Genomic DNA, 24,953 nt, shown 5'->3' with positions numbered 1-24,953 from the left:
GAAGAGAGAATGTCCGGGGTGCGTGGGGTCCTTAATTATGCTTTTCCGATGCAGTGGGAAGTGTAGACAGAGTCAACGGATGGGAGGCTGGTTTGCTGATGGACTGGGCTTCGTTCACACCCCCTTGTAGTTTCTTGTAGTCTTGGGCAGAGCAGGAGCCCATACCAAGCTGTGTTACAACCAGAAAGGATGCTTTCTATGTTGCATCTGTAAAAGTTGGCGAAAGTCGTAGCTGACATGCCAAATTTCCTATCTATATCTCTCATAATTTTGTAGACCTCTATCAGGTCGCCCCTCAGCCTCACTTTTCCAGTGAAAACAATCTGAGTTTATCCAACCTCTCCTCACATCTAAAACCCTCCAGACCAGGTAACATCCTGGTAAACCTTCATTGCATCTGTCGTGACATCAGCCTACCCTTAACTGTTTTACACCCAATGACACGTTAAAAGACCTCTCAAGAAACTGGTCACCTCTGAGCGTGCTGGGAATGTTTACATGACGCCCATGACCCAACTTTGGATGACCTCTGACCTCTCTGTTTTACCACATGTCCAGACTAATTTCTAGCCCAATCTGTTTTTTTTTCCAGGTGGGATTTTTGAGGGATGATTGTTGGCTAGGAAACCGGAAGCACTCCCTGCCTCTTCCTACCAATGTGCCGATCTACCAGATGGGACCTTGAATTAACAACTTCTCCAGAAGACAATGTTTCCTTGGTACGCCATGGAAATGTCAGCCTGGAGTTCCTGCTCAAGCTCTCAGGCCTTGCCCACTCAGAACAAAGTGTGCCACGACTGAGCTAAAACAAGACTAGAAGAGATAAAAGCAAAATACTGCAGATGCTGCAATCTGAAACAGAAACAGAAAATGCTGGAAAATCTCAGCAGGTCTGACAGCGCCTGTGCAGAGAGAGAGTAGAGCCAACATTTCGAGCCTGGATGACCCTTGGTCAGAGCTGAAGAGCTTGTGTCAGCATTATTGGTCCTCTTGATCTTTAGCTTTATCAGCACTAACAGGGATTGGCTTTGAGAGTGAGTGGGTGATGGAATACTGAAGCTGTCCATGTTGTGTGTCTGGGTAACATGCTGGAGCATGCCTGGCATTCAGATCTAAAACACCCGTTGTAGTCTAAGCTCTGCTCTAACAGGAACCCGAGTAGTGGCTTCAGCAGTGTGCAGACGGCTGCAAGAAGCAGCAAGTTAGTTGAGAGAGGGCAGGATACAGGCAGGGCAACAGCGGGCAGTATTAACAGCACCGCAAATCTATTCTTGAATACCTTGTCCAGTTCTGGTAGCGCTGTGGTTAGCACTGCTGCTTCACAGCGCCAGGGACCCGGGTTCGATTCCCGGCTTGGGTCACTGTCTGTGTGGAGTTTGCACATTCTCCTCGTGTCTGCGTGGGTTTCCTCCGGGTGCTCCGGTTTCCTCCCACAGTCCAAAGATGTGTGGGTTAGGTTGATTGGCCATGCTAAAATTGCCCCTTAGTGTCCTGGGATGCGTAGATTAGAGGGATTAGTGGGTAAAATATGTAAGGATATGGGGGTAGGGCCTGGGTGGGATTGTGGTCGGTGCAGACTCGATGGGCTGAATTGCCTCTTTCTGTACTGTAGGGTTTCTCTTCTCTTCTCTTCTCTGGGCACCACAACTCAGGAGGTATATACTGGTCTTGGAGAGAGTGCAGATTTATGAGAATGATACCTGAACTCCAAGGATTAAACTACAAGGAGTTTAAGTTTATTTATTAATGTCACAAGTAGGCTTACATTAACACTGCAATGAAGTTACTGTGAAAATCCCCCAGTTGCCACACCCCGGCGCCTGTTCGGGTACACTGAAGGAGAATTTAGCACGGACAATGCACCCTAACCAGCACGTCTTTCGGACTGTGGGAAGAAACCAGAGCACCCGGAGGAAACCCACGCAGACACGGGGAGAACGTGTACACTCCACACAGACAGTAACCCAAGCTGGGAATCAAACCAGGGTCCCTGGCGTTGTGAGGCTGCAGTGTGCCACCGTGTCGCCCAAGGAGAGATGTCACAAAGCAGATTTTCCCTGGAATTTAGAAAATTAAGGAGTGTTTTGATTGAAAATTTCAAGATATTAAGAGGAACAAATGGGATGGATGGAGAGACAATATTTTCTGCTGGTTGGGGCAGTCTGGGCCTGAGGGAGCATCGTCTGAAGATTAGAGCCATGGTTTTAGGAATGAAATTAGGAAGCACTTCCGCACATAAAGGGTGGTAAAAGTTTGGAACACTGATCTGCTGGATCAACAGTTAATTTTATCTCTGACATTGATAGATGGTTGTTAGCCAAAGGTACGAGAGGGATATGTGGGAAAGGCGGGTATATGGAGTTGGATTGCAGCCATTAACTGATTGAATGGCTAGAGGGGCTGAACGGCCACCTTCTGTTCCAATACTGTTTATTTTACAAAGTTTATTTATTTAGTAGTCACAAGTCGGCTTACATTAACACTGTAATGAAGTTACTGTGAAAGTCCCCTAGTGGCCACACCCCAGCACCTGTTCGGGTACACTGAGGGAGAATTTAGAATGGCCAATGCACCTGACCAGCACGTCTTTTGGACTGTGGGAGGAAACCGGAGCTCCCAGAGGAAACACACACAGACACGGGGAGACCGTGCAGACTCCACACAGACAGTGACCCAAGCTGGGAATCAAACCCGGGTCCCTGGTGCTGTGAGGCAGTTTGCTAACCACTGTGCCACCCCTGGGGTCACACTGGGGTCTACCAGGGTTACTAATGACCGAAATCGATATTTAACAGATATATTTTTTACATGAAGCTGTGGAGAGAGTCGTTTGTTGCAGTTTTTAAAAAAATGAGCAGTGGATTTTATTTTGGTTTCTAACTCAGTTCCTGTTTGCAGCTATGAGATGGGGTATTGCAAAGCACTGGGTTGCACCTCCTCTCCAGTTGCAGCTGTCCTATCCGCACTGCGTTCTCCATTCAGCTTCATTTCTCTGCTTGATCTCCCTTTGTGCCTCCTGCTCTTAGCCTCTCTACCCAGCTCTCGTCATCATTATCTTGACACTGTTTCTCTCCCGACCCCTGACCTTTATACCAATTAACGGTCTCTGATATCAACAGTTTACTGCGCATATATCAACTGAACATCTGGAGTTCCAAAGGGAGACAAAGGGCGCATCATAAACACAGAAAGCTGTGATTAATCTCAAGTCTACAGTGATATGGAGTCATAAAAGCACTTCTTTCAAACTGAGCCAACATAGGGTTTTACTTAAAAACAGATGAACGTACGCTTAATATAAATGTCTGTGTGTAAAGCAAGGAAGAACAAACTTGCATTTAGATAGAGCCTTTCACAATCTCAGCATGACGCAAAGTGCTCTCCAGCCAAAGAAATGCTTTTGAAGTGTAGCCATTGATGTAATGTAGGAAATGTGGATATTAACGAGAAAACTCTGCAATTGCATCAAATAATTAAACTTCAAGAAAGCAAGACCATCGAACTCACCACAATCCAATTTGTTTATGCAAAATAACCTGAGCAGAAAACAAAGCCAACAATACATTCAGCATTTGCAAGATATTTGGTTCCTGAGGGAGAGTGTGAGCGTTGTGGAGTTTGTGGAGTTTGCACATTCTCCCTGTGTCTGCACGGGGTTTCCTCCGGGTGCTCCGGTTTCCTCCCACACTCCAAAGATGTGCAGGTTAGGTGGATTGGCCAGGCTAAATTGCCTCTTAGTGTCAGGGGATTAGCAGGGTAAATACATGGGGTTATAGGGATAGGGGCTGGGTGGGATTGTGGTTGGTGCAGACTTGATGGGCCGAATGGCCTCTTTCTGCACTGTAGGGATTCTATGATTTATTTTCTCAGAAGCCACTGCCTCTGTGGAGAGAAATTCCAATGACTGACCGGCTCTCATTTTCACAGTTTGTCCAATGTATAACTCAGCATCCTACTTGCATCCTTGGTGCACTTCTCCATGCGTCGTCTGCAGAATCTGCAGCTACTCATTATCCAAGAATTCTACTGGCCTTCCACTCGATCGGACTCTGAAGGGCTTCCAGGCTTTGACCTTCTCTCAGAGAAGTCTTTCCAGAGATGTAGCTGAGCTGGTCAACATTGAACTGGATTTGGAAGATTAGAAAGATGATCATTCTCTCAGTGCACTTGCTTAGGTGATCCTACCTTGGAAGTTGATAGAATTCCAGACACTCTCTCATATCTCATCCAGCTGATCATACAAAAGTAAAAGCTACATACTGCTGGAATCTGAAACAAAAACAGAAAATGCTGGAAAATCTCAAGCAGGCCTGACAGCATCTGCAGAGAGAGAAACAGAGCTGACGTTCTCTCTCCACAGATGCAGTCAGACCTTCTGAGAGTTTCCAGCATTTGATCATAGTATGGGATAGTGGGGATCTGTGGGCTTTGACCATTGGGGGGGGGGGGGGGGAGGGGGGGGCGGGGGTGGGTGGTGGTGGAGAGGGAGGGCATCATTTCTGAGGATGATCCCTCCCTCAGCCAGTTTCCAGATGCTTCTAGGGTGCCCAATTCTTTTGAAAGGCCAGTTAAAAGTCAATTGCAAGCTCTTCCATACCAGTTCACAGGGTGGCACAGTGGTTAGCACTGCTGCCTCACAGCGCCAGGGGCCCAAGTTCAATTCCAGTCTTGGGGGACTGTTTGTGCGGAGTCTGCACATTCTCCCCGTATCTGTGTGGGTTTCCTCCAAGTGCTCTGGTTTCCTCCCAGTCTGAAAGATGTGCGGGTTAGGTGGATTGGCCATGCTAAATTGCTCCTTAGTGTCAGGGGGATTAGCAGGGTAAACACATCGGGTTATGGGGATAGGGCCTGGGTGGGATTGTTGGTGCAGAGATACATCAACTATTATTTGGAACCAAGATCAGTTTCAATTCCAAGAGTGGGTGTGTTACCAGAAGAAATCACCCTTTCTAATTCCTGATGGAAGGATAAATGAGGAGAAAGGATTCATGGCAGTTTGAGTTTGAGGCCTGCTCCTTTGGATGCAATACTTATTTTTACTTTATGCTTCTGACATCAAGCTTTTTCCCTCTGTCATTATCTCCTTTTTTTCTTATAACGTTTCTCTCTCATCTCAGATTGTGTTTTAGCTCCATAGGCAACGGTGAGCCTCCCCAAATGTTAATCCTTCAATTGGGGTCATATATATGGGGGCAGGGATTTAGATTTTTGGATCATTGGGATCTTTTCTGGGGAAGGGCTGATCTGTTCAAGAGGGATGGGTTACACCTGAACTGGAGGGGGACTAACATCCTGGTGGGGAGATTTGCTAGAGCCACTCGGGAGGGTTTAAACTAGTTTGGCAGGGGGTGGGATCCAAAGCAGTAGGGAGACGGAAGAGAAGGTTGAGGACAGCACGGAAGTTAAAGAGAGCACATTAATTAGTAAAGGCAGTGTCAGTAATCCTAGTACCAGACAGATCAGACAGAAGCAAGACAGAGAGCAAGGGAAGTCCATATTAAGTCCAGATTAAGCTGAGAGGTGGCAAATGGAGTTTAATGCGGAAAAGTGTGAGGTGATTCACTTTGGAAGGAGTAACAGGAATACAGAGTACTGGGCTAATGGTAGGATACTTGGTAGTGTGGATGAACAGAGGGATCTGGGTGTCCATGTGCATAGATCCCTGAAAGTTGGCACCCAGGTTGATAGGGTTGTTAAGAAGGCGTACGGTGTGTTAGCTTTTATTGGTAGAGGGATTGAGTTTCGGAGCCAGGAGGTCATGCTGCAACTGTACAAAACTCTGGTGTGGCCGCATTTGGAGTATTGCGTACAGTTCTGGTCGCCGTATTATAGGAAAGATGTGGAAGTGTTGGAAAGGAGATTTACCAGGATGTTGCCTGGTATGGTGGGAAAATCGTATGAGGAAAGGCTGAGGGGCTTGAGGTTGTTTTAGTTAGAGAGAAGAAGGTTAAGAGGTGACTTAATAGAGGCATACAAGATGATCAGAGGATTAGATAGGGTGGATAGTGAGAGCCTTTTTCCTCGGATGGTGTTGGCTAGCACGAGGGGACATAGCTTTAAATTGAGGGGTGAGAGATATAGGACAGATGTTAGAGGTAGGTTCTTTACTCAGAGAGTAGCAAGGGCGTGGAATGCCCTGCCTGCAGCAGTAGTGGACTCGTCAACACTAAGAGCATTCAAATGGTTATTGGATAAACATATGGATGATATTGGAATAGTGTAGATTAGAGGGGCTTTAGGTTGGTACCATTGGTCGGCGCAACATCGAGGGCCGAAGGGCCTGTACTGCGCTGTAATGTTCTATGTTCTATGTTCTAAACTGCATTTATTTCAATGCAAGAGGCCTGACGGGCAAGGCAGATGAACTCAGGGCATTGATGGGTACGTGGGACTGGGGTATTATAGCAATTACTGAAACATGGTTAAGGGAGGGACAGGACTGGCAGCTCAATGTTCCAGGGTACAGATGCTATAGGAAAGATAGAACAGGAGGTAAGAGAGGAGGGGGGGTTGCACTTTTGATTAGGGAAAGCATCACGGCCGTACTGAGAGGGGATATATCCAAGGGTTCGGCCACTGAGTCTATATGTGTCGAACTGAGAAATAAGAAGGGGAAAATCACTTTGATAGGGTTGTACTATAGGCCCCCAAATAGTCAGTGGGAAATTGAGGAGCAAATATGTAAGGAGATTACAGATAGCTCCAAGAAAAATAGGGTGGTAATAGTCAGAGATTTTAATTTTCCCAAAATTGACTGGGACAGCCATAGTATTAGAGGGTTGGATGGAGAGAAATTTGTTGAGTGTATTCAGGAGGAATTTCTCATTCAGTATGTGGATGGCCCGACTAGAGAGGGGGCAAAACTTGACCTCCTCTTGGGAAATAAGGAAGGGCAGGTGACAGAAGTGTTAGTGAGGGATTACTTTGGGACGAGTGACAATAATTCTATTAGTTTTAAGGTAGCTATGGAGAATGATAAGTCTGTCCCAAAAGTTAATATTCTAAATTGGGGCAAGGCCAATTTTGATGGTATCAGGCAGCAACTTTCAAAAGTTAATTGGGGAAGTCTGTGGGAAGGAAAAGGGACGTCTGATAATTGGCATGCCTTCAAAAGTGTGTTAACCAGGGTTCAGGGTAAACACATTCCTCTTAGAGTGAAGGGCAAGGCTGGCAGAAGTCAGGAACCCTGGATGACTCAGGATATTGAGGCCCTGGTCAAGAAGAAGAAAGAGGCACATGACATGCATCGGCAGCTGGGATCAAGTGAATCTCTTGAAGAGTATAGGGGGTGTAGGAGTAGTGTTGAAAGAGAAATCAGGAGGGCAAAAAGGGGACACGAAATTGTTTTGGCAGATAAGGCAAAGGAGAATCCAAAGAGCTTCTACAAATACATAAAAGGCAACAGAGTAACAATGGAGAGAGTAGGGCCTCTTAAGGATCAACAAGGTCATCTATGTGTGGATCCACAAGAGATGGGTGAGATCCTAAATGAATATTTCTCATCAGTATTTACTGTTGAGAAAAGCATGGATGTTAGGGAACTTGGGGAATTAAATATTGATGTCTTGAGGAGCGTACATATTACAGAGAAGGAGGTGCTGGAAGTCTTAAAGCGCAACAAGGTAGATAAATCTGCGGGACCTGATGAGGTATATCCCAGGACGTTGTGGGAGGCTAGGGAGGAAATTGCAGGTCCCCTAGCCGAGAAATTTGAATCTTCGATAGTCACGGGTGAGGTGCCTGAAGATTGGAGAGTGGCAAATGTTGTGCCTTTGTTTAAAAAGGGCTGCAAGGAAAAGCCTGGGAACTACAGGCCAGTTAGCCTCACGTCTGTGGTGGGTAAATTGTTGGAAGGTATTTTGAGAGACAGGATCTACAGTCATTTAGAGATGCAAGGACTGATTAGGGACAATCAGCATGGCTTTGTGAGTGGAAAATCATCTCTCACAAATTTAATTGAGTTTTTTGAAGGGGTAACCAAGAAGGTAGATGAGGGCAGTGCAGTTGATGTTGTCTACATGGACTTTAGCAAGGCCTTTGACAAGGTACCACATGGTAGGTTGTTGCATAAAGTTAAATCTCAGGGATCCAGGGTGAGGTATCTAAATGGATACAAAATTGGCTTCTTGACAGAAGGCAGAGGGTGGTTGTAGAGAGTTGTTTTTCAAACTGGAGGCCTGTGACCAGCGGTGTGCCTCAGGGATCAGTGCTGGGCCCACTGTTATTTGTCATTTATATTAATGATTTGGATGAGAATATAGGGGCAATGGTTAGTAAGTTTGCAGATGACACCAAGATTGGTGGCATGGTGGACAGTGAGGAAGGTTATCTCCAATTGCAGCGGGATCTTGATCAATTGGGCCAGTGGGCTGACGAATGGCAGATGGAGTTTAATTTAGACAAATGCGAGGTGATGCATTTTGGTAGTTTGAACCAGGGCAGGACTTACTCAGTTAATAGTAGGGCGTTGGGGAGAGTTACGGAACAAAGAGATCTAGGGGTACATGTTCATAGCTCCTTGAAAATGGAGTCACAGGTGGACAGAGTGGCGAAGAAGGCATTTGGCATGTTTGGTTTCATTGGTCAGAACATTGAATACAGGAGTTGGGACGTCTTGTTGAAGTTGTACAAGACATTGGTAAGGCCACACTTGGAATACTGTGTGAAATTCTGGTCACCCTATTATAGAAAGGATATTATTAAACTAGAAAGAGTGCAGAAAAGATTTACTAGGATGCTACCGGGACTTGATGGATTGAGTTATAAGGAGCGGCTGAATAGACTGGGACTTTTTTCTCTGGAGCGTAGGAGGCTGAGGGGTGACCTTATAGAGGTCTATAAAATAATGAGGGGAATAGACAAGGTAGATAGTCAATATCTTTTCCCAAGGGTTGGGGAGTCTAAAACTAAAGGGCATAGGTTTAAGGTGAGATGGGAGAGGTACAAAAGTGTCCAGAGGGGCAATTCTTTCACACAGAGGGTGGTAAGTGTCTGGAACAAGCTGCCAGAGGTAGTAGTAGAGGCGGGTACAATTTTATCTTTTAAAAAGCATTTAGATAGTTACATGGGTACGATGGGTATAGAGGGATATGGGCCAAATGCGGGCAATTGGGATTAGCTTAGGGATTTTTAAAAAAAAGGGCGGCGTGGACAAGTTGGGCCGAAGGGCCTGTTTCCATGCTGTAAACCTCTATGACTCTCTATGACTCTATGACTCTATTACTGTCAAGCCTGGTTCTACTCTCATCAGGTATCTTCAAACACCCACTATTCAGCAGAGTGGGCAGCACGGTGGCACAGTGGTTAGCACTACCTCACAGCGCCAGGGACCTGGGTTCAATTAAGAACATAAGAACATAAGAAATAGGAGCAGGAGTAGGCCATCTAGCCCCTCGAGCCTGCCCCACCATTCAACAAGATCATGGCTGATCTAAAGCGAATCAGTTCCACTTACCCACCTGCTCCCCATAACCCTTAATTCCTTTATCGATCAGAAATCTATCTACCCGTGACTTAAACATATTCAACGAGGTAGCCTCCACCACTTCAATGGGCAGAGAATTCCAAAGATTCACTACCTTCTGAGAGAAGAAGTTCCCCCTCAACTCTGTTCTGAACTTATTTTGAGGCTGTGCCCTCTAGTTCAGGTTTCCCTTCTAAGTGGAAAGAATCTCTCTATCTCTACCCTATCCAGCCCCTTCATTATCTTATATGTCTCTATAAGATCACCCCTCAGCCTTCTAAACTCCAACGAGTACAGACCCAATCTGTTCAATCTCTCCTCATAAGCTACACCCCTCATCTCCGGTATCAACCTGGTGAACCTTCTCTGCACTCCCTCCAAGGCCAATATATCCTTTCGCAAATAAGGGGACCAAAACTGCACACAGTACTCCAGTTGCGGCCTCACCAGTGCCTTGTACAGTTGCAGCAAGACCTCCCTGCTTTTATATTCTATCCCCCTCGCGATAAAGGCCAACATTCCATTCGCCTTCTTGATCACCTGCTGCACCTGCAGACTGAGTTTTTGCGATTCGTGCACAAGGACCCCCAGGTCCCTCTGCACAGTAGCATGATGTAATGTTTCTCCATTTAAATAATATTCCAATTTACTATTGTTTCTTCCAAAGTGGATAACCTCACATTTGCCAACGTTATATTCCTTCTGCCAGATCCTCGCCCACTTGCTCAGCCTATCCAAATCTCTCTGCAGACTTTCCGCTTTCCCACTCATCTTCGTGTCATCAGCAAACTTTGATACCCTACACTCAGTCCCCTCCTCCAGATCATCTATGTAAATGGTAAACAGTTGAGGCCCCAGCACCAATCCCTGCGGCACACCACTGGTCACCAACTGCCAACCAGAAAAGCACCCATTTATTCCAACTCTCTGCTTCCTGTTAGATAGCCAATCCCCAATCCATGTCAACACCTTACCCCCAACTCCGTGTACCCCAATCTTCTGCAGCAACCTTTTGTGAGGCACCTTATCGAATGCCTTCTGAAATCTAAAAACACCACATCCACCGGTTCCCCTCTGTCAACTGCACAAGTCACATCTTCATAAAAATCCAGTAAATTCATCAAACACAACTTTCCCTTCATGAATCCATGCTGCGTCTGCTTGATCGAACCATTCTTATCCAGGTGCTCTGCTATTTTCTCTTTAATGATGGACTCCAGCATCTTCCCAACTACGGACGTTAAGCTAACCGGCCTGTAGTTACCCGCCTTTTGTCTACTTCCTTTTTTAAAAAGCGGCGTAACAGTAGCTGTTTTCCAATCAGCCGGCACTACCCCAGAGTCCAGCGAATTTTGATAAATAACTACTAACGCATCTGCTATTACCTCAGCCATTTCTTTCAGTTCCGTGGGATGCATTCCATCCGGGCCCGGCTTGGATTCCCGGCTTGGATCACTGTCTGCGTGGAATCTGCATGTTCTCCCTGTGTCTGCGTGGGTTTCCTCCGGGTGCTCCGGTTTCCTCCCACAATCTGAAAGACGTGCTGGTTAGGGTGCATTGGCCGTGCTGAATTCTCCCTCAGTGTACCCAAACAGGCGCCGGAGTGTGGCGACAAGGGGATTTTCACAGTGACTTCATTACAGTGTTAATGTAAGCCTACTTGTGACATTAATAAATAAACTTTAAATCTTAGATTAATCCCACCCTGAGCACGGAGTTTCAAAATTCAATTTCATTTATCTTGATTTTATTTTTGTTTAAGTTTTGCCTAATTAATGACATGCCTGCCAAAAATAAAGGACACCAACGAAGTTCAAACGTCAGAAGCCAGTCTGACTGACAGTAATACCTTGCAGTTTATTGCAGGATTTACTTTGTAGGCGTTCGATGCACAATAAAATGATTTGTTTTCAATGGTGAATCCCTTTTCTTTTTTTAAACTTTTTGTCAGTTCCTTTCCTGTTCGCCTCGGGACTCATTGCTAAATAGTCCAGCGTCACTTTATTCCAAACATCTTGAAAACCACGGCCCCTTTGTAAGAGCTGTTTAACTCCTTGCAGTTATGACGCCAAACGCTCACTCTGTTTCTCACACCACATTTGCAGCCGATTCTGCTAAACATTGCCAAACCCGCCTGTGGACCCTCGAGGCGCACGTTGCCAGAGGATCTGGCATCGCGGGCCTATTCATAAAGCATGGCATGTCAAACTTGGTGCCAGTTTGTTCCTTTTTCCCACGAGGCGCAGATGGCTTACTTGGTTTTTCAGCCGAGCAAGTACCCACAACAGATATAAGCAATGCAATTAATTTTACCCATGGGCTAGAATTACTACCACTGATTGTGAATGAACAAAATAATAAACTCATCCTTTGTAAGACTTTTCGTTGTCAAACAGTTTATGGCATTCAGACCTGCAAAACATACAATTCCAAACACTGATTTCTGGAATAAGTTCCTTTGACTTAAAAATCAGCAAGAGTTTGCAAAGAAACATCTGATTGTACTGTCTTGGAGTAATTCCAAATTGCATATAAGCATGCACAGACCTAACCCTTCATTCCCTTACTGATTAAAAATCTGTCTATCTCAGCCTTGAACATACTTAACGACCCAACATCTCCAGCCCTCTGTGATAAAGGATTCGACAGATTCACTCCCCTCTGAGAGAAGAAATTCCTCCTCATCTCTGTCTGAAGTGGGCGACCCCTTTACTCTGAGATGGTGCCCTCTGGTTCTAGACTCCCCCACAAGGGGAACCAACCTCTCAACATCTACCCTGTCAAGATCTCTGAGAATCCTATACACCTCAATAAGCTCACCTCTCGTTCTTCTAAATTCCAATGAGTACAGGCCCAACCTACTCAAGCTTTTATCATAAGAAAATCCCTCCATACCCAGGATCAACTTAGTGGAGCTTTTCTGGGCTGCCTCCCATGCCAGTACATCCTTCCTCAGATAAGAGAACCAAAACTGTTAACAGTATTTCGGGTGTGGTCTAATTAGTCCCGTCAATGCTTTTAGCAAGAATTCCCAACATTCCATTTCCCTTCCTGTTGAGCTTACATGCTGACTTTTTGTGATTTATGCATGCGGACTACCAGATCCTTCTGCAGCTTCCTGCAGTCTTTCTCCATTTAAATAATATTCAGCTCCTTTATTCTTCCTACCAAAGTGCATAACTTCACATGCCCCTACATTATATTCCTTCTGGCAAATTCTGGCTCCCACACATAACCTGTCTATATTCCTCTGTAGACTTGTTGTGTCATCCTCATCGCTTGATTTCCCACCAATTTTTGTGTCATCCACAATTTTGGCAATAGTACCAGGGGAGGTGATGGCCCAGTGGCATTATTGCTAGACTATTAATCTAGAAACTCAGTTAATGTTCTGGGGACCCCCAGGTTCAAATCCTGCCACGGCAGGTGGTGAAATTTGAATTCAATAAAAAATATCTGGAATTAAGAATCTACTGATGACCATGAAACCATTGTTGGAAAAACCCATCTGGTCTTTTAGGGAGGGAAATCTGCTGCCCTTACCTGGTCTGGTACATATAATTCCAGAGCTGCAGCAATGTGGTTGACTCTCAACTGCCCTCCAAGGTTAATTAGGGATGGGCAATAAATGCTGACCTGCCAGCGACACCCATGTCCAATGAATGAAATTAATGACTTGTCCAAGTCATCAATATATATATTGTAAATAACTGTGGCTCCAGCACTGATCCCTGGGGCAGTCCAATAGTAGCAGGTTGCCATCCTGAAAATGCCCCTCCAATTCCAACTCTCTGTCTTCTATTAGTAAGAAGTCTCACAGGTTAACGTCCAACAGGTTTATTTAGAATCACGAGCTTTTGGAGCATTGCTCCTTCAGCAGGTGAATGAAGACTCACCTGATGAAGGAGCAGCGTTCCAAAAGCGCGTGATTTCAAATAAACCTGTTGGACTTTAACCAGGTGTTGTGAGACTTTTCACTCTGTTCATCTCAGTCCAACGCCAACATCTCCACAACATGTCTTCTATTAGTTAGCCAATCCTCTATCCATACTACCTCAATGCCAGCTTATTATGTAGCCTTTTGTGTGGTACCTTATCAAATGCTTGATGGAAATCCAAGAAAATTATGTCTACTGGGACAACTTGCATTTATAGACTGAAATGTCCCAAGGCACTTCACAGGAGGGTTATCAACCATTTGACACTAAACATCTGAGAACAGCTGGCCAAAATCTTGTCCTGACATTGCTTTTTATTCATCTGTGTCCATCAGGAGTGGGAGCCTTGGCTAATGTTTATAATGGGAAGTCTGTCCTTGCAGCTGGAATAGAATCATAAAATCCCTAGAATGCAGAAGGAGGCCATTTGGCCCATCAAGTCAGCACCATCTCTCCAACAAGGCATCTTACCCCCGGTCCACCACCCTCTGCTCTATCCACCCAACCCCACATATTTACCCCGCTAATCCCTCTAACCGACACATCTTGGGACACTAACAGGCATTTAGCATGGCTAATCCATCTAACCTGCATGTCTTTTGGACTGTGGGAGGAAACCGGAGCACTCGGAGGAAACCCAAGCAGACACGGGGAGAATGTGCAAACTCCACACAGACAGTCACCTGAAGCCGGGATTGAACCCGGGTCCCTGACGCTGTGAGGCAGCAGTGCTAACCACTGTGCCACTATGACGTTTGAACTTGCTCGTGATTTTTAAAATCTTGTAGCTGTCTCATTCACCAATCAATTGGCACTCAGAGATAGATGTAAACATGGTTTTTTTTGCAGCTATTAATTTAATTACTTTTGACATTATTACCTACAAATGACACCATTGATCACAGTTCATGACAAAGGATCAGAATGTTGCCCTTACATTTTATTCCATGCATTTTAAAATTCTGAAGTTTATTTCAGAGGAGAATTCTCCCCGTGTCTGCATGGGTTTCCTCCAGGTGCTCCGGTTTCCTCCCACAGTCCAAAGATGTGCTGGTTAAGTGCATTGGCCATGCTAAAGTACCCTTTAGTGTCCTGGGACGTGTAGGTAAGAGGAAGAGTAAATATGTGGGGTTACGGGAAAGGGCCTGGGTGGGGTTGTTGTCGGTGCAGGCTCGATGGGCTGAACGGCCTCCTTCTGCACTGTAGGGATTCTATGAGAATGTGCAAGACTCTGCACAGACAGTGACTGAAGCGGGGAATCGGACCTGGGTCCCTGGCGCTGTGAGGCAGCAGTGCTAACCACTGTGCCACCCACAGTATTCACTCTCTTCACTCAGAGATTTAGTTGGGTTTACTATTTCATTGGGTAATTGCCCAGAATGAAAGACACCCAGATGTGAGTGTAGCTTATGTGACAAGAATATTCAAATATGTATTTAATATTAATGTGGGCGACAAGAAGGTTGAGTACAATCTCAAGATAGTGTACATATTACAGAGAAGGAGGTGCTGGAAGTCTTAAAGCGCATCAAGGTAGATAAATCCCCGGGACCTGATGAAGTATATCCCAGGACGTTGTGGGAGGCTAGGGAGGAAATTGCAGGTCCCCTAGCCGAGATATTTGAATCATCGATAGTCACGGGTGAAGTGCCTGAAGATTGGAGAGTGGCAAATGTTGTGCCTTTGTTTAAAAAGGGCTGCAGGGAAAAGCCTGGGAACTACAGGCCAGTGAGTTTCACATCTGTGGTGGGTAAATTGTTGGAAGGTATTTTGAGAGACAGGATCTACAGGCGTTTAGAGATGCAAGGACTGATTAGGGACAGTCAGCATGGCTTTGTGAGTGGAAAATCATCTCTCACAAATTTAATTGAGTTTTTTGAAGGGGTAACCAAGAAGGTAGATGAGGGCAGTGCAGTTGATGTTGTCTACATGGACTTTAGCAAGGCCTTTGACAAGGTACCGCATGGTAGGTTGTTGCATAAAGTTAAATCTCACGGGATCCAGGTATCTAAATGGATACAAAATTGGCTTCTTGACAGGAGCCAGAGGGTGGTTGTAGAGAGTTGTTTTTCAAACTGGAGGCCTGTGACCAGCGGTGTGCCTCAGGGATCAGTGCTGGGCCCACTGTTATTTGTCATTTATATTAATGATTTGGATGAGAATATAGGGGGTAATGGTTAGTAAGTTTGCAGATGACGCCAAGATTGGTGGCACAGTGGACAGTGAAGAAAGTTATCTCCAATTGCAGCAGGATCTTGATCAATTGGGCCAGTGGGCTGACGAATGGCAGATGGAGTTTAATTTAGACAAATGTGAGGTGATGCATTTTGGTAGATTAAACCAGGGCAGGACTTACTCAGTTAATGCTAGGGCGTTGGGGAGAGTTACGGAACAAAGAGATCTAGGGGTACATGTTCATAGCTCCTTGAAAATGGAGTCACAGGTGGACAGAGTGGCGAAGAAGGCATTTGGCATGTTTGGTTTCATCGGTCAGAACATTGAATACAGGAGTTGGGACGTCTTGTTGAAGTTGTACAAGACATTGGTAAGGCCACACTTGGAATACTGTGTGCAATTCTGGTCACCCTATTATAGAAAGGATATTATTAAACTAGAAAGAGTGCAGAAAAGGTTTACTAGGATGCTACTGGGACTTGATGGATTGAGTTATAAGGAGCGGCTGAATAGACTGGGACTTTTTTCTCTGGAGCGTAGGAGGCTGAGGGGTGACCTTATAGAGGCTATAAAATAATGAGGGGGATAGACAAGGTAGATCGTCAATATCTTTTCCCAAGGGTTGGGGAGTCTAATACTAAAGGGCATAGGTTTAAGGTGAGAGGGGAGAGATCCAAAAGTATCCAGAGGGGCAATTTTTTCACAGAGGGTGGTGAGTGTCTGGAATAAGCTGCCAGAGGTAGTAGTAGAGGTGGGTACAATTTTATCTTTTAAAAAGCATTTAGATAGTTACACGGGTACGATGGGTATAGAGGGATATGGGCCAAATGCGGGCAATTGGGATTAGCTTAGGGATTTAAAAAAAAATAAGGGTGGCATGGACAAGTTGGGCCGAAGGGCCTGATTCCATGCTGTAAACCTCTATGACTCTATAGTTTTGGTTTCAGTGTGCTTAGGTCTGTCGATATTTGTGCCACTTACACCGAGTCATTTTGGTTCTCGCATCCGTTCCCCAAACTAACATGACTGGTGCAAGGGGGCTGTGGTAACTTGAGTCCACACATAAGGTAGTCAAAGGCGTTGTTAAAAGAAGGTTTACTTTATGTAAATAAATAATGAAGTTTAACAAAACGGTGGCAAAGAAAAGAGAAGATGAGCACTAGAATAGGCCTGGACTTGCTGGACTCTCTTGCAGATGGCTGCCCCTCCCAAAACCCGCACATGCATAGAAAGGAGAAAGGCTTATAGGAACCCATGTCACAGGGGTTGGGGGTAAAAAGGGGCAGAGCCCCAGATATCAGTGCGAGGTCACACTGTTATCACTCGGTGACCTTTCACCTCTATCAGCTTTGAAGGTGGCTGACTCCCCCACTTCAGCTGGCAGGTAGAGCGAGGGCCTCAATCTAATAGCCCTGATACTGCTGGCAACGGCAGCATTTATTGCCCATCCCTAATTGCTATCAATGAGGTGGTGGTGAGCTGCCTTCCTGAACTTCCACAGTCCATGTGGTGTAGGGACACCAGTCTCCTTGGGAACAGAGCTCCAGGTTTATGACCTAGAGACAGGAAAGAAACAGTGATCCAATCCCAAGTCAGGAATGGTGACTTGAAGGTGAACTTGCAGATGGTGGTGTGCGCATGCATCTGATGCCCTTGCCCTTTTCACGTGGTAGTGGTTGTGAATTTGGAAGGTGCTGTTAAAGGAGCCTTGGTGAATTGCTGCAATGCATCTTGGTAGTCAGCAACCACTGCATTTGATGGGGTGCTTGTGGTGAACCATCGTTGGTTCCCACCAGGTAGTACTGAGTCAGGGTCTGGCCAATACTATGAGTCTGTATATATGTTACTGTTGGGGTTAGGGTTGGGCTGTTCTACATGTTACTGTTGGGGTTAGGGTTGGGTTGTTCTACCTGTAATATAGTTATTATGGTACATCCCAGTCGGGCTCCGCCTCCTGGGAGAGGTATAAAGGTCACTGCTCTGTCTGGGACCCTTCAGTCTGGGATCGTGTATTATATATGGTAGCTCTATTGTAGTAGTCAATAAAAGCCTTTATTTCCTCGAGCATCTCTAGCCTCGTGAGTTATATCGCGCATAAGTGCTGATCAAGTGAATTGCTTTGTCCTGGATGGTTTTGAGATTCTTGAATGTTACGGGAGCTGCACTCTTTCAGGCAAGTGGAGAGTATTCCATCACACAGCGGCTACAAAAGCAGGTCAGAGTCCAGGAATACTGCGGTGAGTAACTCACCTCCTGACTCCCCAAAGCCTATTCACCATCTACAAGGCACAAGTCAGGAGTGTGATGGAATACTCCCCACTTGCCAACAACACTCAAGAAGTTTGACACCATCCAGGACAAAGCAGCCCACCTGATTGGCACCACGTCCGCAAACATCCACTCCCTCCACCACCTACGCTCAGTATCAGCAGTGTGTACTATCTACAAGATGCACTGCAGCAATTCACCAAAGATCCTTAGACAGCACCTTCCAAACCCACGGCCACTTCCATCTAGAAGGACAAGAGCAGCAGATACATGGGAACACCACCATCTGCAAGTTCCCCTCCAAGCCACTCACCATCCGGGCTTGGAAATATATCACCGTTCCTTCGCACTCACTAGGTCTAAATCCTGCAACTCCCTCCCTAACGGCATTGTGGGTCAACCCACAGAACATGGACTGCAGCGATTTAAGAAGGCAGCTCACCACCACCTTCTCAAGGGCAACTAGAGATGGGCAATAAAAGCTGGCCCAGCCAGCGACGCCCCATGTCCCCCAAACGAATAAAAAAAAGTATTTCTGACTTGCGCCTCGTAGATGGTGGACTTTAGAGGTGAGTTACTCATTGGGCTCTCGATCCCACTCAAACAACAATGATCAAAGTGGTCACAAATTGAGAAGAAAGAATTGTGAGGAAATCTTTCAAATCAGAAGTGGAATTTTTAAAAAAAGAAAGCACAGAGGCACAGCCAGATCTGCTAGCATCTAAAGCCACGATTGCTTGTTAAAAATACATGACAGAAGCCCGAGTAGATGGTGTTGTTTTTACAGTGTTGCAATATCGTTTTCAGTTCATAGGGGAAAGGGGTCGGGGGAGGGGGGGGGGGTCGGGCGGCGTGGGAGGAGGGTGCAGAGGGGCTGTTGGGCTTGCGTAGTTAAATGGTTGATGGTTAAGCACAAGATATTGAAATGCACTCCAATTGTGCATTTATTAGCACTACCCCCTGTGTGACTCTGCCTCAGTTCAAAGCTGGTAACAGGTCAAGGGTTCAACTCAGCACTTGGGAGGTTTATTCCAAGTGCCTACCTTGTACGTCTGGAAAGTAGTTTTGAGATAACGCAAAATATTTTCGCACAGATAGCAGGGAGCGCAACATTCTCTTTTAAAGTGGAGTGGGCGGATTCTGTTGTATTTTCCATCTTAAGAAATGTATTATTTTTTTACAGAACAGTCTCCTTCCTTTCTGCCTTCATTGCTGCCACTCCATCAATGAGTCACTTAATGCAGAAGTTACTGATGTCAGCTCTGCACAGGACGCATAAACAAGACAGTTTGACCGATTTTACATTTCTCCCAAACGTAAATGGAGAACAATATAAAATTAGGGCTCATATTGTAACATCGCACAGTTTTGTGTCATTCATGAGATGGTACGGGTGGTTGGCACCGCTGCCTCACAGCGCCAGGGACCCGGATTCAATTCCGGTCTCGGGTCGCAGTCTGTGTGGAGTCTGCACATTCTCCCCGTGTCTGCGTGGGTTTCCTCCGGGTGCTCTGGTTTCCTCTCACAGTCTGAAAGACGTGCTGGTTAGGTGCGTTGGCCGTGCTAAATTCTCCCTCAGTGTACCCGAACAGGCGCCAGAGTGTGATTGATTGGCTATGCTAAATTGACCCTGGTGTCAGGGGGATTTGCAGGGTAAATATGTGGGGTTACAGAAATGGGGCCTGGGTGGGATTGTGGTCAGTGCAGGCTCGATGGGCCGAATGGCCTCCTTCTGCACTGTAGGGATTCTATGGTATTCTATGATGATTCATCACATGTGCCTTGGCAATTAGTACCTTTGGAACAGATCTGGATAATCTATAGTTTTGCCTTGTTCTTTAATGCCATTCTTCATTTACACTCGCCACTTCCAATAGAAAGATCACATTTTGGGCAAGATATTGCAGTTCTCTGTAGAGTTTATGTTTAATTGTTGGGAGGATCACCAGTTGCTGCATAGAACTGTGGGGAACAGGTGGGGAGGTGGATTTGAGACCAGGGAGAGATTAGCCATGATCTGATTGAGTGGGGGAGCAGGCTCGAAGGGCAGAATTTGCCGACTTCTGCTCCTAATTCCTATGTTTCTAAACTAGATTAAATCAAATATTAGCAAAGGCTCAGGTCAGGTCAGAATGGTGATTGAGGGGGTCCGCGTCTGCGAGAAGCTGAGAGAGTCCAAAGATGTGTGGGTCAGGTGGATTGGCTATGCAAAATTGCCTCTTAGTGTTAGGGAGACGAGCTAGGGTAAATGCATGGGGTCATGGGGATAGGGCTTGGGTGGGATTGTGGTCGGTGCAGACTCAATGGGCTGAATGGCCTCCATCTGCACTGTAGGATTCTATGATCTCAGGACATCAGCTTGCGAGTTCCATTGAAATCCCATCTTTCTGCCAATTGAAACAGGGTAAAACTTTCACTCAAATTACAGAGTGTGATTTCGGGGGAAAAAGGTTTATATTTATAAAAGGTATATAATTATACCTTGTGTGGCCAGTGGAGGTTTCACAGCGCTTTACAGCTCATGAAGTGCTTTTAAGTCTTTTTGCTATTGTGGAAAACAGGGAAATCAATTTGTACACAGCAAGCTCCCACACCAAATTATCTATTTTGAATAGCGAAAACAGAAAATGCTGGAAAATCTCAGCAGGTCTGACAGCATCTGTGGGGATAGAATGGAGTAAGAGTTTTAACAACACCAGGTTAAAGTCCAACAGGTTTATTTGGTAGCAAATGCCATTAGCTTTCGCAGCCCTGCTCCTTCAGGGCTCCGAAAGCTAATGGCATTTGCTACCAAATAAACCTGTTGGACTTTAACCTGGTGTTGTTAAAACTCTTACTGTGTTTACCTCAGTCCAACGCCGGCATCTCCACATCAGGGATAGAATGGAGCCAAGGTTTTGCGTCTGGAAGACCCTTTGCCAGAGCTGAGTCAAAACGTTGGCTCTATTCTCTCTTCACAGATGTTCATAGGGCACCTAAGGGTAGTGGGGGGAACACGGTGGCACAGTGGTTAGCACTGCTGCCTCACAGCACCAGGGACGGGGGTTCGATTCCCAGCTTGGGTCAATTTCTGTGCAGAGTCTGCACATTCCCCCCGTGTCTGTGTGGGTTTCCTCCGGGTACTCCAGTTTCCTCCCACAGTCTGAAAGACGTGCTGGTTAGGTGCATTGGCTATGCTAAATTCTCCCTCAGTGTACCCAAACAGGCGCCCGAGTGTGGTGACTAGGGGATTTTCACAGTAACTTCATTGCAGTGTTAATGTAAGCCTACTTGTGACACTAATAATCAAACTTTGAACTATAAACTATGCTGTCAAACCTGCTAAATGTTTCCACCATTTTCTGTTTTTGTTTCAGATTCCAGCATCTGCAGTATTTTGCTTTTATCTTTTAAGTGTTGGTTAAAGGGTTAAATATTTTCCAAGACACACCGCTCTCCTTCAATTTGCAAGGTACATTAGCGCTGTCACTATGTTACCGGTTTAACGTTCTGGAGCCACAATTCACCTTGGGATTATGTCAAATTTAAAATATTAATTTAATTAATTAAATCTGGAATTTAAAAAAAAATGCTGGTATCAGTAGCTGTGACTACAAGATTGTTGTAAAAACCTACTTAGTTCACCCATGCCCATTTAGGGGGTGAAATGTGACTGGAGTCACATATAGGCCATGCTTACCTGGTTTGGCCTATATGTGACTCCAGTCCCTCAGCAATGTGGTTAACTCCAACGGCTCTCTGTATTGGCCTTGCAAGCCACTTGGCTATATTCAAGGGTGTAGGCTCACTAGCACCTGCTCAGGGCACTTTGAAAGAGAAATAAAGGCCAGTGATGCTCACATCTGGTAAGTGAATATATGGCGCTATGGGGGTTCTGTTATAGTTACCGGAGAGGGCAGGTGGGGGTCTCTTCCAAAAGTGACACCGCCAACAGCACAGTATTCCCTCAGTACCAGCACTGGAGTATCAGCCTGAACATCAGTTTAAGGTGATTGTTTAAAAAAAGCAATGGCAACATGAGAAAACTCTTTTTCTAATGCAGTAAGCAGTTAAGATCTGGAAGTCTGCGGGGGAGGCAATGGCCTAGTGATATTATCACTAGATTATTAATCTAGAAACTCAGCTAATGCTCTGGGGACCTGGGTTCAAATCTTGCCAATGCAGATGGTGGAATTTGAATTCAGTAAAAAAAATATATTCGGAATTAAGAATCTATTGATGACCATAGTCGATTGTCGAAAAAACCCATCTAGTTCACTAGTGTCCTTTAGGGAAGGAAATCTGCCGTCCTTACCTGGTCTGGCCTACATGTGACTCCAGAGCCACAGCAATGTTGTTGAATCTCAGCTGCCCTTGGGCAACTAGGGATGGGTGATAAATGATGGCCCAGCCAGCGACGCCCATGTCCCACCAATGAATTAAAAAATGCCTGAGTGTGTGCTGGAGACAAATTCAATCGTGATTTCTGGAAAGTGAACTGGATCATTAGATGAAGGAGAAAAATTGGAAGGGTATGGGGGAAAAAAGTTTATTTATTAATCACAAGCAGACTTGTATTAACACTGCAATGAAGTTACTGTGAAAATCCCCTAGTCGCCACACTCCGGCGCCTGAGGGAGAATTTAGCATGGCCAATGCACCCAACCAGCGTGTCTTTCGGACTGTGGCAGGAAACCGGAGCACCCGGAGGAACCCCACGCAGACATGGAGAGAACGTGCAGACTCCGTACAGACAGTGATCCCAGCCAGGAATCAAACCCAGATCCCTGGCGCTGAGGCAGTAGTGCTGACCGCTGTGCCACCCAGTGGGACTAGGTGAGTCACCCTTGCAGAGCTGACACAACATGAAAGGCCGAATGGCCTCCTTCTGTGCTGTAACTATTCTACGACCCTATGAAATAGAATTTGCCCCAATTCAGACCACAAGCAACAGACACTCACCAAGTCAGGTATAGCATAGGTCCAGAGTTAAAAACCCTTCTATTCGGCCTCACCCTCCATCTTAGAAAGGACATCCTAATTACAGCAGTGTGACATTCATCCCATTTTATTCATTAGGAACGGTTTGAGTATCCAAACTGCTTTCACAAACTACCTTTCCAGTCGGCAGACACAAGGCACTTTTGTCCATTCAGCGCGAGCTTGATTTGGACCTTGAACCCAGTGGCAGAGGGTCAAAGGTCAGGTCACTTTGTCACACAATTCCTATGCAAGTACTTTAATGCAAATCAGGACTTGTGCCAGAGTGAGGTGAGGCTGGCAACTTTCCAATTTCTAGTACATTGGCAATCTGCAAAGCAAACACTCTAGTCACTGCAGCAGCAGCTAAACAGACTGCGCTGTTGTAAACTTGGCTACAACTGGGTCAGTCCGGACATGCAGGGCAACAAACAGCAGAAGAAACCAATCCAGCTTTAGACGTGATATGGAGACTTTTGGGATTAGGATGGTCCTACGTGGAGATATGGAGTAGATTTGTCCTATATTCCCTGGAATGTAGGTGAATGGGAGGTGATCCCATTAAAACATTAATTCTGAAGGGGCTTGACAGGGTAGATGCTGAGAAACTATTTCCCCTGGCTGGGGAACAGAATCCCTACAGTACAGGAGGCGGCCATTCAGCCCACGTGGTCTGCACCGTCTCTCCAAAAGAGCATCTTACCCAGGCCCACTTCCCCCTCCCCATAACCCTGCGCATTTACCATGGCTAATCCACCTAACCTTCACGAGGCGAGACCGAGTGGTGTTATCGCTAGCCTATTAATCCAGAAACTCAACTAATATTCCGGGGACCTGGATTCGAATCCCACCACGGCAGATGGTGGAATTTGTATTCAATGATAAAATATCTGGAAGGAAGAATCTACTGATGACCATGAAACCATTGTCGATTGTCGGAAAAACCCATCTGGTTCACTAATGTCCTTTAGGGAAGGAAACCTGCCGTCCTTACCTGGTCTGGCCTTACCTGGAACTCGCTGCCGGGGAAGGTAGTGGAAGCAGATACGATAGTGACTTTTAAGGGGTGTCTTGACAAATGCATGATTAGGATGTGGATAGAGGGATATGGTCCCTGGAAGGGTAGGGGGTTTTAATTCACACGGGCAGCATGGTCAGTGCAGGTTTGGAGGGCCGAAGGGCCTGTTCCTGTGCTGTAATTTTCTTTGTTCTTTGTACATGTGACTCCAGAGCCACAGCAATGTGGTTGACTCTCAACTGCCCTCGGACAACTAGGGATGGGCAATAAATGCTGGACAGTCGGCGACACCCGTGTCCCACAAATGAATTTTAAAAAAAACAACACATCTTTGGAGTGTGGGAGGAAACCGGAGCACCCGGAGGAAACCCACGCAGACACGGGGAGAACATGCAAACTCCACACAGACAATAAGCCAAGGCCGGAATGGAATCCGGCACCCTGGTGCTAAACATCTAGAACACTAGGTCACAGGACAGTAATTAGGGGTCAATCATTCTGGACTGAGATGAGGAGAAATTTCTTCACTCAGTGGGTTGTGAATCTTTAGACCTTTCTACCCCAGAAAGCAGTGGATGCTCACTTCCGGAGTACATTCAAGATGGAGGGGAATAGATTTTTGAATACTAATGGGAGTAATATGGGGTTAGTGTGGAAAGGAAATGGAGGTAAAGGTTCAGCTTTATTGAAGGGATGTGGTTAGCACTAGCTGATTCTATTGCCCATCCCTAATTGTCCTTGAACTGAGTGATCTGCTTGGCAATTTCAGAAGGCAGTTAAGAATCAGCCATGTTGCAGTGGACCTGGAGTATTGATAATAATGTCACGGTCATCATTAGTCTTTCAATTCCAGATTTTCTTTTTAAATTCAAATTTCGCCAACTGCTCTGGTGGGATTCAACCCTTGCCTATAGATTAACTCCAATGACAATACCACCACATTGACACCTCCACATAGGATGCCACTGTCTAAGTCTGAAAGACGTGCTGGTTAGGGTGCATTGACCCAAACAGACGCCGGAGTGTGGCGACTAGTGGGAATTTCACAGTAACTTCATTGCAATGTTAATGTAAGCCTTACCTGTGACTAATAAAAATAAAACTTAAACTTATTGAATTATAAACAGAAAAT

The sequence above is a fragment of the Mustelus asterias genome, unplaced genomic scaffold (assembly GCF_964213995.1).
Source record: "Mustelus asterias unplaced genomic scaffold, sMusAst1.hap1.1 HAP1_SCAFFOLD_796, whole genome shotgun sequence".
Classification (NCBI taxonomy): Eukaryota; Metazoa; Chordata; class Chondrichthyes; order Carcharhiniformes; family Triakidae; genus Mustelus; species Mustelus asterias.
This window is presented reverse-complemented; position numbering follows the sequence as displayed.